Raw genomic sequence first — 16625 nt, 5'->3', positions numbered from 1 at the left:
TTATCTAAATACTGTTCACATATATGCTTCAATGTAAACACTTGATCTACACATCCCCTACCCACTCTGAAACCTCCTTGCTCATCCGCAATCCTACATTCTGTCTTACATCTAATTCTTTCAATTATAACCCTACCGTACAATTTTCCTGGTATACTCAGTAAACTTATTCCTCTATAATTTTTACAATCTCTTTTGTCCCCTTTCCCTTTATATAAAGGGAATATACATGCTCTCTGCCAATCCCTAGGTACCTTCCCCTCTTTCATACATTTATTAAACAAAAATACCAACCACTCCAACACTATATCCCCCCCTGCTTTTAACATTTCTGTCATGATGCCATCAGTTCCAGCTGCTTTACCCCCTTTCATTCTACGTAATGCCTCATGTACCTCCCCCACACTTACATTCTGCTCTTCTTCACTCCTAAAAGATGGTATACCTCCCTGACCAGTGCATGAAATTACCGCCTCTCTTTCTTCCTTAACATTTAAAAGTTCCTCAAAATATTCTCACCATCTACCTAATACCTCCATCTCCCCATCTACTAACTCCCCTACTCTGTTTTTAACTGACAAATCCATACTTTCCCTAGGCTTTCTTAACTTGTTTAACTCGCTCCAAAATTTTTTCTTATTTTCATTAAAATTTCTTGACAGTGCCTCTCCCACTCTATCATCTGCTCTCCTTTTGCACTCTCTCACCACTCTCTTCACCTTTCTTTTACTCTCCATATACTCTGCTCTTCTTAATAACACTTCTGCTTTGTAAAAAACCTCTCATAAGCTACCTTTTTCTCTTTTATCACACCCTTTACTTCATCATTCCACCAATCACTCCTCTTTCCTCCTGCCCCCACCCTCCTATAACCACAAACTTCTGCCCCACATTCTAATACTGCATTTTTAAAACTATTCCAACCCTCTTCAACCCCCCCACTACTCATCTTTGCACTAGCCCACCTTTCTGTCAATAGTCGCTTATATCTCACCCGAACTTCCTCCTCCCTTAGTTTATACACTTTCACCTCCCTCTTACTTGTTTTTGCCACCTTCCTCTTTTCCCATCTACCTCTTACTCTAACTGTAGCTACAACTAAATAATGATCCGATATATCAGTTGCCCCTCTATAAACATGTACATCCTGGAGCCTACCCATCAACCTTTTATCAACCAATATATAATCTAATAAACTACTTTCATTATGTGCTACATCATACCTTGTATATTTATTTATCCTCTTTTTCATAAAATATGTATTACTTATTACCAATTCTTTTTCTACACATAGCTCAATTAAAGGCTCCCCATTTACATTTACCCCTGGCACCCCAAATTTACCTACTACTCCCTCCATAACATTTTTACCCACTTTAGCATTGAAATTCCCAACCACCATTACTCTCACACTTGATTCAAAACTCCCCACGTATTCACTCAACATTTCCCAAAATCTCTCTCCTCTACACTTCTCTCTTCTCCAGGTGAATACACGCTTATTATAACCCACTTTTCACATCCAATCTTTATTTTACTCCACATAATCCTTGAATTAATACATTTAGAGTCCCTCTTTTCCTGCCATAGTTTATCCTTCAACATTATTGCTACTCCTTTAGCTCTAACTCTATTTGAAACCCCTGACCTAATCCCATTTATTCCTCTCCACTGAAACTCTCCCACCCCCTTCAGCTTTGTTTCACTTAAAGCCAGGACATCCAGCTTCTTCTCATTCATAACATCCATGATCATCTCTTTCTTATCATTTGCACAACATCCACGCACATTCAGACTTCCCAATTTTCTTCTTATTCTTTTTAGTAATCTTTACAGGAAAAGGGGTTACTAGCCCATTGTTCCCGGCATTTTACTTGACTTTTACAACACGCATGGCTTACGGAGGAAAGATTCTTATTCCACTTCCCCATGGATATAAAAGGAAAAGTAATAAGACCAAGAACTATTAAGATAAAATCAAAGAAAACTCAGATGAGTGTGTATAAATAAACGTGTACATGTATGTGTAGTGTGACCTAAGTGTAAGTAGAAGTAGCAAGACATACCTGTAGTCTTGCATATTTATGAGACAGACAAAAGACACCAGCAATCCTATCATCATGTAAAACAATTACAGGCTTTCGTTTTACACTCACTTGGCAGGACGGTAGTACCTCCCTGGGTGGTTGCTGTCTACCAACCTACTACCTATAACATACATGTACAAGCATATATATACACACTCCTCTGGGTTTTCTGCTATTTTCTTTCTGGTTCTTGTTCTTGTTTATTTCCTCTTATCTCCATGGGGAAGTGGAACAGAATTCTTCCTCCGTAAGCCATGCATGTTGTAAGAGGCAACCAAAATGCCGGGAGCAAGGGGCTAGTAACCCCTTCTCCTGTATAAATTACTAAATTTTAAAAGAGAAATTTTTGTTTTTCTTTTTGGGCCACCCTGCCTCGGTGGAATACCGTTGGTTTGTTGAAAAAAAAAAATGCAAGATTTCAGGTATGTCTTGCTACTTCTGCTTACACTTTGGTCACACTACACATGCATGTACAAGCATATATATACATATCCCTCTGCGTTTTCTTCCATTTTCTTACTAGTTCTTGTTCTTGTTTATTTCCTCTTATCTCCATGGTGAAGTGGAACAGAATTCTTCCTCCATAAGCCATGCATGTTGTAAGAGGCAACTAAAATGCCGGGAGCAAGAGGCTAGTAACCCCTTCTCCTGTATACATTACTAAATTTCAAAAGAGAAACTTTTGTTTTTCTTTTTGGGCCACCCTTGCAAATAGTAGAGCCTACAAGACTAAAAAATAAGCTGGACCTCATCTTCACTAACAACGACGATCTGATATGTAATATAACTGTATCAAAGACAATACACTCAGATCACAACATAATAGAGGCACAGACATGTATGCACAGGGCTTCTGACCCGCAAAATGTGAGCACCATGAAGGTCTCTTCATGAAATACAATTTCAATAACAAAAAACATACAATGGGATCAACTAACTGAAACAAGCCATCAAGGAAATTGAAAAAAAAAAAAAAAATACTTCTTCACTTATGCAAAATCTAAGGGAAAAACAACATCCAGTATTGGGTCCCTGCTTAGGCAGGATGGGACATACACAGATGACAGCCAAGAAATGAGCGAGATACTAAAGTCCCAATATAACTCAGTGTTCAGCGAGCCACTGCCCAGACTGAATTCTTTATGAACACAGCCCAAAATTTGGTCAACCCAAAAATCTCGGATATTATCCTAACTCCACAAGACTTTGAAGAGGCAATGACATGCCCATGCACTTTGCCCCAGGCCCAGACTTGTGGAACTGCGTGTTCATCAAGAATTGCAAGAAGCCCTTATCGCGTTCCTTCAGCATTTTATGGAGAGGAAACATGGACACAGGGGTCATCCCCCACACACTAAAAATGAGAGACATAGCCCCACTCCACAAAGGTGACAGTAAAGCAATTGCAAAGAACTACAGACCGATAGCACTAACATCCCATATCATAAAAATCTTTGAGAGGGTTCTAAGAGGCAAGATTGCCAACCACCTAGATACCCATCAATTACACAACCCAGGGCAAAACAGGTTTAGAGCAGGTCGCTCCTGCCTGTCCCAGCTACTGGACCACTATGACAAGGTCCTGGATGCTGTAAAGAATAAACAAAATACAGTTGTAGTATACATAGACTTTGCAAAAGCTTTCGGCAAGTGTGACCATGGTGTAATAGCATGCAAAATGCGTGATAAAGGAATGGTAGATGGATCTATAACTTCCTGACAAACAGCACGCAAAGAGTAATAGTAAACAGAGTAAAGTCCCAAGCAGCCATGGTAAAAAGCTCTGTTCCACAAGCACAGTACTTGCTCCCATTCTATTCCTCATCCTCATTTCTGACATAGACGGAGATGTAAGTCATAGCTCCGTGTCTTCCTTTGCAGATGACATCCGGATTATCATGGCAGTGACCTCCATCAAAGACACAGCGAGACTCCAAGTGGACATCAACCAAATCTTCAAATGGGCCACTCAAAACAATATGAAGTTCAACGAGGAGAAATTTCGACTATTCAGATATGGGAAACTCGAGGAAATTAAAAATGTATCAGGGTATATGACAAATTCTAACCATACAATAGAGCGGAAAAGTACAGTGGTCCCTCGATAATCGTAGTTCTCGGGAATTGTAGATTTCGGAAATCATAGGGATATTTTCGTATAAACATGGGCTCGCTAATCGTAGGTCGTCCGGGATGCGTACGCACGGTGTGAGCCGGGGTGGCCTCCCTACCCAGCCAGTGGTTCAATGAAGTGTTTGGCCCTAGTGTGAAGAATTACCTCCTGGAAAAGAAACTGGATCTCAAGTGCCTGCTAGTAATGGACAATGCACCTGCTCATCCTCCAAACTTGGATGACCTAATTTTTGAGGAGTTTGGGTTCATCACAGTAAAGTTCTTGCCCCCGAATACCACTCCTCTCCTCCAGCCCATGGACCAGCAGGTCATTACAAGCTTTAAAAAACTCTACACCAAAGCAAATTTCCAAGACTGTAGGCATACTATCGAAGATACGGTACTATGCTCCACAGTCAGCCCTCCTGGCCCTATATCACTCTCTTATTTACCCCTATCTCACCTATGGAATTTGTGCATGGGGCTCAACAACAAGTAACCATCTCAGACCACTAATTACCCAACAAAAGGCTGCAGTTAGAATAACAAATTCTCACTATAGGCAGCACACTCCACCAATATTCAATACACTAAACCTACTCACCATACAAAACATCCATACTTATTACTGCACCTATTACATACATAGAACACTTAACTCTGATATTAACCCTCCCCTCAAACATCTCCTTGCCAACCTCAACAGAACACATGACCATAACACAAGGCACAGATCACTCTTTGATGTTCCTCGTGTCCATCTCACACTATGCAAAAACTCAATGCACATAAAAGGCCCTAAAATCTGGAACTCATTACCTGTAAATATAAAAGAAACACTACCTGTTTATAAATTCAAGTCTCTTCTCAAAGATCACTTACTCACCCAAAACCAAATAAATACTGAATAACTGAACCTTATAAATTGTATATCTTAAATGTTTCTCACAATTATATCACATAAATGTTAAACCTAAAACCCAATCTAACTTTATTATTTTTTAAATACACTACCTAACAGAATACTCCATTCTACTGAATGTACAACAATGCATACAACCATATGACCTGTCTTTGTAATACTCACTTGTGCTTTATAGTAATCTGTTTACATTAAAGTTTTATCACTGATGTCATCATTGCTTAGTTCATCTTAAGTTAATTTTAAGCCAGCCCGTAATGCTATGCATAGTATAAGTGGCTTTGGCATGCTGCTCTTATCTGTATTTTTGTACCTCTGTATGTGTGCTCAAATTTTTAAATAAATAAATAAATAAATGTTTCAAAGGTGCCTGACTGTGACCTCAGACACTCACTTGACCCTAAGAGAATTTTGGAGAGAACACTTCAGCATCCTCCATTGCATAACCCTTATAGGTATGGCTTGGGAGGGAGTGACTACCAGGACTTTGAACTCTGCTTGGAGAAAATTGTGGCCAGATTGTGTTGACAAGAGGGATTTTGAAGGGTTTGGGACTGACCCTGATGAGCCTATGTCTGTTGTTAAATCAATTGTGGCACTGGGGAGTTCCATGGGGTTGGATGTGAGGTTGGAGGATGTGGAAGAGTTGGTGGAAGGCCACAACGAGAGCTCACCACTGAGGAGCTGCAAGAGCTTCAGCAGGAACAGCAACAGATCACAGCTCAGAATCTTGCTGCAGAGGAGGAGGAAGAGAGATGGAAGAAGGTGCCTTCTTCAGAAATTGAAGAGATTTTTTGCTATGTGGGGTAAGATGGAAAGATTTATGGAGAAACATCACCCTGACAAGGCTGTTTCAAGCCATGTTGGCAACATGTACAGTGACAAAGTCTTGGGCCATTTTAGGGAAGTGTTAAAGAGACGCCAGAAACAGAGCTCTCTCCACAGTTATTTTGCGAGACAGGACTCCAGTGACTCTCAAGCTGGTCCTAGTGGCATTAAGAAACAGAGAAGAGAAGCAACCCCAGAAAAGCAATTGGTACCTGAGGTGTTGCTGGAAGGGGATTCCCCTTCCAAACTATAAACAAACCAATCTCTCTCCTCCTCCAGTCTCCCATACAGTAAGAAGAATCTCCAATAAAGGTAAGTGTTATACTGTTAATGTTTCATTCATCTGGGTGTCAGGAACGGATTAATTGTATTTACATTATTTCTTATGGGGAAAATTGATTCGAAAATTGTAGATTTCGATAATAGTAGCAACTCCAGGAACGGATTAACTACGAAAAACGAGGGACCACTGTAATGTGAAGGACCTGGGAGTGATAATGTCAGAGGACTTCACCTTCAAAGACCACAACAATGTATCTACCTCATCTGCTAGGAAAATGGTAGGATGGACAATGAAAACCTTCAAAACTAGGGACGCCAAGCCCATGATGATTCTCTTCAAATCGCTTGTGCTCTCTAGGCTGGAATACTGCTGTACACTAACGGCCCCCTTCAAGGTTGGTGACATTGCAGACCTGGAGAGTGTACAAAGAACTTTCACAGCACATATAAGCACGATAAGACACCTAAATTACTGGGAACGGTTGAAGGTCCTTGATCTGCATTCCCTGGAATGCAGGCGAAAGTGATACAAGATAATATACACTTGGAAGGTGGGAGAGGGTAAAGGAGGTTTTGTGTGAGAGGGGCTTGGACTTTCAGCAAGCATGCGTGAGTGTATTAGATAGGATCGAATGGAGAGAAATGGTTTTTAGGACTTTACGTACTGCTGGAGTGGAGCAGGGTAATATTTATGAAGGGATTCAGGGAAACCGGCAGGCTGGATTTGAGTCCTGGAGATGGGAAGTACACAATGCCTGCACTCTGAAGGCGGGATGTTAATGTTGGAGTTTTATAGCTGTAGTGTAAGTGCACCTCTGGCACCCTACTCACACTTCAACAGCATATCAAGTCCCAAAAACCATTCATCTCCATTCACTATTATCTAACATGCTCACACATGCCTGCTGTATGTCCAAGCCCCTTGTACACAAAACTTCCTTTACTCCCTCCCTCCATCCTTTTCTAGGACAACCCCTACCCTTTCTCCCCTTCACTACAGATTCATTCACCCTCCAAGTCATCCTATTTTGCTCTCTAAATGACCAAACCACCTCAACAACCTTTTCTCAGCCCTCTGAATAATACTTTTAATAACTCCACACCTTCTAATTTCCACACTGAATTTTCTGCATAATTCTGGGGGATCAACCACAGCCAACCACCTTAAACCTTTAATAACCCAGCAAAAAAGCTGCTGTGTGGATGATCACCAACTCCTGTGCCAGACAGCACACCCCACCACTTTTCCAAGCTTACACCTACTAAATATACAAAACATACACTCATATTATTGTGCCTACTATATATACTACGCAAGTCCTTTGCTCAAACTTCTTGATAGCTATAACAGAACACAGTTACAATACAAGGCACAAAGCACTCTTTGACATCCCTCATGTCCATCTCACACTATGCAAAAATGCAATGCACATAAATGGCCTGAAGATATGGAATTCACTACCTGAATTAGTAAAAGATCTGATTGCATACAAATTTAGGGCTATGCTTAAAAATCATCTCATCTTTCAATACTAACCAAACCAACCAAAACAACATCTAACCAGTTTGAAGCAACTCTTCCAAATATTATATGACCCCTAGTCTATTAAAACATCTACTTATACAATGGACCCCCCAAAAATACACTTACAGAAGCACTTACATAATTGGTCGAGTTGGGAGCAGTTCGAAACTCAGGGTTCCACTGTATTTTGTTATGTAGGTCAAGCTGTTGCCTCTTATTTAACAAACATTTAGTTTACCTTCTATAATTTTCAGACAAAAAAAAACTGCACCCTCTGAAGCACACTATACTATCCACTTATCTATCTCTACCTCACCTATGCTATTTGTGCCTGGGGATCAACAGCATAAACTCGCCTAAAGCCAATGATAACCCAACAGAAAGCCGCAGTAAGAATTATCACACAGTTCAATGCTAGACAACACCCCCCCCCCCCCCATACTCTTCAAAGACCTAAATCTACTCACTGTACAGAACATTCACATCTATTACTGTGCAATTTACATTTACAGAACCATAAATTCTAATATTAACCCTGAACTAAAACACTTTCTTGATAGTTGCAACAGGACCCACAGACACAGTACCAGACACAAAAATCTCAATGACATTCCTCGTGTCCGGCTAAACCTCTACAAAAGTTCGATGTAAGTAAAAGGGCCTAAAATCTGGAACTCCCTGCCTGAAAACTCTAAAACCGCAGACTCAACCACCATTTTCAAAACTACTGTTAAATAATATATCTCCTTAACACACCCAATCATCAGCTAACCAAATGAAAACCACCTAATTCTCTTTATTTGTATCATGAACACATTCAAAAAACAATATAGTGTTACTCTTGTTATCTGTAATTCCCCCTAATTTACATTTACACTCACCCAAATGACTGTAAACATAAAATTTCAAATACAGTAGACCCCTGGTTATCGGCCAGTTTGGTTATCGGCCAACTCGGTTATCAGCGGGGTTTTCGGCACCCGGTTATCGGCTGTTCGCTCGGTTATCGGCCATTTTGGACTTGTCCATCCACCGGCTGGGGCAGCTTATGCTTCAGTTTGGCTTTGTCTCTCGGTGGCTGAGGAAGCTTCTGCTCATACATCCAAACATTTTGCTTGTTTACCATTGTTTTTAGTGGTTTTTCTTGCAGTACAACTGTGAAATAAGTAAAGACGGCTCCAAAGAAAGTTCCTAGTAAAGTTCCTGTGGTAAAGAAACTGAGAAACACCATGGAATTTAAGCGTGAAGTGATAGAAAAGTTTGAGAGTGGTATGAAGGTGGTGGAACTTGCCAGGATGTACCGCAAGAATAAATCAACAATTACATCCATCCTGGCAAAGAAAGAACAAATCAAAGATGCTAATGTTGCAAATGGAGTAACTTTTCTAACTAAACAAAGGACACTGATAATGGAAGAGATGGAAAAGTTATTATTATTTTGGATTAAGGAAAAAGAATTAGTGGGAGACAGTGTAGTGGAGTCGATCATTTGTGAGAAGGCAAAGCAGCTGCATGAGGATCTTGCAAAGAAAATGCCTGGAACAAGTGCTGCAGTTTGTGAATTTAAGGCCAGCAAAGGATGGTTTGATAGATTTAAGAAGCGTAGTGGCATACACAGTGTTGTAAGGCATGGCTGCAAGTTGTAACAAATGTGAGGCTGAAAAGTATGTTCACAAATTTCAGGACTATGTAAAGGCTGAAGGATTCAAACCTAAACAAGTGTTCAATTGTGATGAAACAGGCCTGTTTTGGAAGAAAATGCCAAACAGGACCTACATTGCCCAGGAGGAAAAGGCACTGCCAGGACACAAGCCTATGAAAGACAGGCTTACTCTTTTGTTGTGTAGTAATGCTAGTGGGGATTTCAAAGTGAAGCCTTTACTTGTGTATCATTCAGAAAATCCCAGAGTGTTTAAGAAAAACAATGTCATGAAGAATAGATTGTGTGTGATGTGGAAAGCTAATCATAAGGCATGGGTCATAAGGAAAATTTTCAAAGAGTGGGTTAATGATGTGTTTGGCCCAAGTGTGAAAAAATATCTCCTGGAAAAGAAATTGCCACTCAAGTGCTTCTTAACACCACTCCTCTCCTCCAGCCCATGGACCAGCAGGTCATTTCTAACTTCAAAAAACTCTACACAAAAGCAGTGTTTCAAAAGTGCTTTGAAGTGACCTCGGACACTCGGTTGACCCTAAGAGAGTTCTGGAGGAATCACTTCACTATCCTCCATTGCATAAGCCTTATAGGTAAGGCTTGGGAGGGAGTGACTTCCAGGACTTTGAACTCTGCTTGGAGAAAACTGTGGCCAGATTGTGTCCAAGAGAGGGGTTTTGAAGGGTTTGAGACTCACGGTGACCCTGACAACCCTGTGGATTCTATTGTGGCACTGGGGAAGTCCCTGGGGTTGGAGATGAGTGGCAAGGATGTGGAAGAGTTGGTGGAGGACCACAGGGAAGAGCTTACCACTGAAGAGCTGCAAGAGCTTCAACTTGAACAGCAACAGACTGCAGCTGAGGAACTTGCTTCAGAGGAGGAGGAAGAGGGAGTGAAGGAGGTGCCTTCTTCAGAGATTAAAAAGATGTGTGCAATGTGGACCAGGGTGCAAGCTTTTGTAGAGAAATACCACCCTGACAAAGCTGAAACAAACCATACCTGTAACATGTTTAGTGACAAAACCCTGTCCCACTTCAGGAAAAGTCACCAGAAACAGAGCACTCTGGACAGTTATTTTGTGAGACAGGGGTCCAGTGACTCTCAAGTTGGTCCTAGTGGCATTAAAAGACAGAGAAGGGAAGTAACCCCAGAGAAGGCATTGCTACCTCAAGTCTTCATGGAGGGAGATTCCCCTTCCAAACACTAACTCCTCCCTCTTTCCTCCTCCCTATCTTCTAGAAGCCAGCATTATCCTTCAATAAAGGTATGTAATATTTACATAATTGTAAAAAAGATTTTTTTTTTTGTGAATATTTTTGTTTGGAATGGATTAATTCTACTTCCATTAATTCTTATGGGAAATATTAATTCGGTTATCAGCCATTTCGATTATCGGCCGGCCTTCAGGAATGGATTACGGCCAATAACCAGGGGTCCTCTTTAACTACTGCCTATTAAATCTTAACTCCTTGACTGTCGCAACCCTCAATCCTGAGGTGTCTCTTGGTGTTGCAAAATTTCAAAATTTCAAAATTTCAAAATTCAAAATTTCAAAAATTCAAAAATTCAAAAATTCAAAATTTCAAAAATTAAAAAATTCAAAATTTCAAAAATTCAAAATTTCAAAAATTAAAAAATTAAACATTTAAAAAAAAAAATTCTTATGAAATGATAGAGAATCTTTTCCTGATTGTAATGACACCAAAAAAACGAAATTTGATGGAAAACTGATGGAATTACGCTCTCGCGAAGTTAGCAACCTCAGCGATATTTACAAATCGGCGATTTCGCCCACTTTGAGCCCTATTTTCGGCTAATTCCAGTGTTCCAGTCGACCAAACTCATAGCTATTTCTTTAGAACTCCATTTTTTCTATTGATTGAGTACAAGAAACTGCCCATTTACTGATATCAAGTACCCAATAATGTGGTCAGAAATTTGCAATTTGGCCAATTTCACAAAAATTAAAAAATATGACAATTTCAAAATAAGGTCTAGAATGAACAATGCAGACATTCCTGGCTCTAAAATAATGTTTTCTTTGTTCATCAGTCATGTCTCCAGGCCCCTCTAATATTACTCTTGCTTTCTGTTTTGAATTTATATTCAAACAAAAAATAGAAGATTTACTGTTATGCAGACTACTGCAATATTGTAATAATTGTACAAATAATGTCAACCCATTCATGGCTGCATATTAGAATGGCTAGTTGGACATTTATTGGACAATGACATCATTTGTTTACTTTTGAACATTGGCAAAAATCAAACATTTTCCCTACTTTGAGCTCCATTTCCAGGTTCTTTTTATAGAAAAACCAATCAAAATCACCTCTATTTCTATAATATGTTTTCCATTCTATCAAATGAGACCAAGAAAACGAGAATACAACCATAAATGCTATACGAAAATAGACCACGAAGTCAGCATTTTAATTAAAAAAAAATGGTTGGAGTTTTTTTTTTCTCCAGGATTTTTTTTATATGGTGCACAGTGACCACACAGACCCATCCTCTCACATGTGGGCCTACCAGCTTTCTCCTGCTTGATTTGAAGTCGCTAGAATTTATGAGTATATATACGTCAAACACGGTACCTCGTAAGATGTATATATACGACCAAAACAGTCAAAGGGTTAAGTTAGTCCTAAGTTAGATATGGCCTATTAAATCTTAAGTTATCGTAAGTCTGCCTAAGATACTTTTTCATTATATGAGCTTTAACCCCTTGACTGTCGCAACCCCAAATCCTGAGGTGTCTGCTAGTGTCGAAAAAAAAAAAAAAAAAAAACTCATGAAATGATGCAGAATCTTTTCCCGATGGTAATGACACCAAAAGAACAAAATCTGATGGAAAACTAACGGTATTACGCTCTCGTGAAGTTAGCAACCTCGGCGATATTTACGAATCGGTGATTTCGCCCACTTTGAGCCATATTTTCAGCTAATTCCATTGTTCCAGTCAACCAAACTCATAGCTATTTCTTTAGAGCTCCATTTTTTGTATCGATTGAGTACAAGAAAATTTACTGATTTCAACTACCCAATAACATGGTCAGAAATTTGCAATTTGGCCAATTTCACGAAAATTAAAAAATATGACAATTTCAAAATAGGGTCCAGAATGAACAATGCAGACATTCCTGATTCTAAAATAACATTTTCTTCGTTCATCAGTCACATCTCCAGGCCCCTCTGATATTACTCTTGCTTTCTACTTTGAATTTTTATTCAAGCAAAAAATAGAAGATTTACTGTCAACCAATTCATGACTGCATATTAGAATGGCTAGTTGGACATTTATTGAACAATGACATCATTTGTTTACTTTTGAACATCGGCAAAAATCAAACATTTCCCCTGCTTTGAGCTCCATTTCAAGGTTCTTTTCATAGTAAAACCAATCAAAATCACCTCTATTTCTATAATATGTTTTCCATTCTATCAAATGAGACCAAGAAAATGAGAATACAACCATAAATACAATAAGAAAATAGACCACAAAGTCAGCATTTTAATTAACCCTTCCAGGGTTTCCGACCTAATAGTATGGCTTACACACCAGGGTTATTGACATACTAGTATGCCTAAATTCTAGCGCCTTCAAATCTAGTGAGAGAAAGCTGGTAGGCCTACATATGAAAGAATGGGTCTATGTGGTCAGTGTACACAGTATAAAAATCCTGCAGCACACAGTGCATAATGAGAAAAAAAAAACTCCGACCATGTTTTTGGTTTAAAACAGTGACTTTGCAGTGTATTTTTGTATGGTATTTATGGTTGTATTTTAGTTTTCCTGGTCTCATTTTATAGAATGGAACACATATTACAGAAATTGAGATGATTTTGATTGGTTTCATAATGAAAAGTACCTTGAAATTGAGCTCAAAGTAGCAGAAATGTTCGAAAGTAAATAAATCATGCCAAGCATCCAATATTCTTTCACAAATGTGCTGATATTATTTATACCATTTCTACACTAATGCAGTAGTCTGCATAACAGTAAACATTCTATTTTTTGTGAGAATGAAAATTCAAAGTGGTTAGCGAAAGAGATGTAAGAGGGGCCTGGGGACGAGACTAATGAACAGAGAAAATGTTATTTTAGTGCCAGGAATGTCTGTCTTGTTTATTCTGGACCCTAATTGGAAATCGGCATCTTCTGAAATTTGTGTGAAATTGGCAAAACTGCCAATATCTGACCACTTTATTGGATAGTTGAAATCGGTAAATGGGCGGTTTCTTGTACTCATTCGATAGAAAAAATGGAGTTCTATCAAAATAGATATGATTTTTGTCGACTACTACACTAGAATTGGCCGAAAATAGGGCTCAAGGTGGGCGAAATCGCCGATGCATAAACATCGTCGAGACCGCTAACTTCGCGAGAGCATAATTCCGTAAGTTTTCCATCAAATTTCATACTTTTCGTGTAATTATGATCGGGAAAAGATTCTCTATTATTTCATAAGAAAATTTTTTTTTTTTTTCGAAAAATTTTCGACTCTGAGAACGAGTTTAGGAGAGGGTCTCTTGACCCTGAAAGGGTAAAAAAAAAAAAACAGTTTCTTTTTTCTCATTATGCACTGGGTGCTGCAGGATTTTATTTATATGGTGCACACTGACCACACAGACCCATTCTCTCACATGTGGGCATACCAGCTTTCTCCTGCTTGATTTGAAGCCGCTAGAATTTATGAGTATATATACGTCAAACACGGTGGCTAGTAAGACGTATATATACGACTGAAACAGTCAAAGGGTTAATAGAAACAGTGTATCAAGCCAAGACAAATCCAATCCCATTACTAAATTTACCATTTGTAATACAGTAGAACTTCGGTTTTCATCTCTAATGTGTTCCAGAAAGTCTGATGAAAACTGAATTTGACAAAAACTGAAGCAATATTTCCCATAAGAAATAATGTTAGTCCAATTAATCCATTCCAGACATGCAAAAGTATTAACAAAAAATACATTTTATAGAGAATAACTATAGTTTTACATACAGAAAACAATGAGAAATAAATATAAAGGACTAATGAACATTTAACATAGCTCTTACCTTTATTGAAGACTCTTGTTGGCATATGGAAGACGGCGAGGAGGGGAGAGGGAGGAGAGGTTACTGCTTGGAAGGGGAATTCCCTTCCATAAGGATTTCAGGTATCAAGGCCCTATCTGGGGTTACTTTCCTTCTTTGTCTTTTACTGGCACTAGGACCAGCTTGTCACTATACCCCTGTCGTACAAAAAAACTGTCCAGAGAGGTCTGTTTCTGGCATCTCTAAGATTTGCCTAAAACGGACAAGGCACTGTCATTGAACATGTTGCAGACATGGCTTGCAACAGCTTTGTTAGGGTGATATTTCTCCACAAAACTTTGCAACTCACTCCACTATGCACACATGTTCTTAATCACTGAAGAAGGCACATGCTCCCCTCACTCTTCCTCCTCCTCTGAAGCAATTCTATCATGTTTCTCAGAACTTTCTTTGGCCCCATGGTGGCTTATTTAGCATTCGCACTCAATAAACAAGCACAAAAAACAATGGATTATTATGAAATGTTTCGTATTAAAGCGCAAGGTAATGTTCACTCAATGAGAAACAAAGCCAGACTGATTCAGAACGTGTGCATGGAATGCTTTGTGTGAGCGTGGCAGGTGGACACATTCAGTACGGCGGATGAAAACCGAGGTGACGAACGAAAACTGGAACAAAATTTTGATGAAAAAAAAAAAGTCGTTGAAAACCTAATTCAATGAAAACCAGGGCAAAAAACCGAGGCTCCACTGCACTGTTATATGTTTTGTACTGCCCCACTATTATAAATGTAATTTATGTACATATCTAATTATGTATATATATCTACTTATGCATGTACACCTACCATCCGACTTACGACCAAGTTCAGTTCCGAGAAACCAGTCGTAAGTCGAAATGGTCGAAAGTCGAACTTTACTACTGAATATCAACAAAACATTTTTGTAATGACTTTATTTTATTGTTTTATTTTGGTATTTCATGTTTTACTTTACTTTTTATGTTGTTAGTACTGTATTTTATACTGTAAGGTTTAGGATAAACACTGTGTACAGCACAAATAGTTGTTCATTTCCCAGAAATTTGGCATAAAAAACACGGTCGTAAGTTGAGTGATCATAAGTCGAGCAGGTCGTAAGTCGGATGGTAGGTGTATTTAATAATGTATGTTAAAAAGTACTGCTCCATAACCTATATCAGTATAGAGTAAGAAATGCCTAGGCATGCTAGTGGCCTTCTTTGTAATTAATATTTTATAACATATAACCTGCACATTGTAAGCTTTACAAGGAAATAAACATTTTCATTTTTCATTTTCATACCACGGGCAGGGCTTGAACCCGTAGTCAGAGAGTTGTACAACTCAAGACCTATGCATTAGCCACTAGGCCAGCTGGCCATAGTGGCTAGCATGTTGGTCTGGAGATTTATGACTCTCTGCCCACAGGTTCAAGCCCCGCCTGTGGTATGATTTGTTTGCAAACGTGTCATTACGATTTCATGAGTTATTCCAACAATTTTCACAATAATGAATTTAAAATGATTCCATAAAAATAATCTGAATAGGACAAAGTATGAGATACCAGCTCCACTATACTGAAAGTGCTTTATATCTTAAACAAGACGCTTTTATAAAGGGTCAAGACTGTCATAAATACACGAGAGATAAATACAACAAACTCAGTTTAATGAACTAAAGGGGATGAGTGAATGGCTGTAACAGCAACTGTGGTGGTTAAATGAGATTATTTAGGAATGACTGTAACAATAACAAAAAACTTCTGTTGCCAACAAATTTTGTCCTGCATTTCCAAAATGAAAGTCTGTTAAATTAAGGGTTTACTGTATACATTTGCAATTACAGTAAACCCTTCATAAAATGGTCCTCCATAAAAGGGACTTTGGAAATGTGAAACAAAATCCGTTAAGTCAGTTAATTTGGAAAAAATAAAATACAGTACGCTGGTTACAGAATTGTCCAGTATTGTTACAATCGCCACCAAAGAAACTCGACTCTATCCACAACATTCGCTATTACAGGCCACCTGCTCCCCCTTCCCCAACTAGTCCATTATATGGAAAGTTTATTGAAATCACTATGAGATACAAGAGGTTAAAGATCAATAAATTTTTTCTGGAATATGTAACATCACTAATAGAGCAATGTATAA

General features: G+C 38.8%; 1 protein-coding gene across 2 annotated transcripts in view; it reads right to left on the bottom strand.

Annotated features, from left to right (window-relative positions):
* The window catches only part of LOC128687887 (probable RNA-binding protein CG14230), an 88654-nt gene that overhangs the window by 45116 nt on the left and 26913 nt on the right, over positions 1 to 16625 (bottom strand). The window lies entirely within an intron of this gene.

Source organism: Cherax quadricarinatus, chromosome 10, assembly GCF_038502225.1.
Source record: "Cherax quadricarinatus isolate ZL_2023a chromosome 10, ASM3850222v1, whole genome shotgun sequence".
NCBI lineage: Eukaryota > Metazoa > Arthropoda > Malacostraca > Decapoda > Parastacidae > Cherax > Cherax quadricarinatus.
Note: the sequence above shows the minus strand (reverse complement) of the source record. Positions and strands in the feature narration are given on the sequence as shown.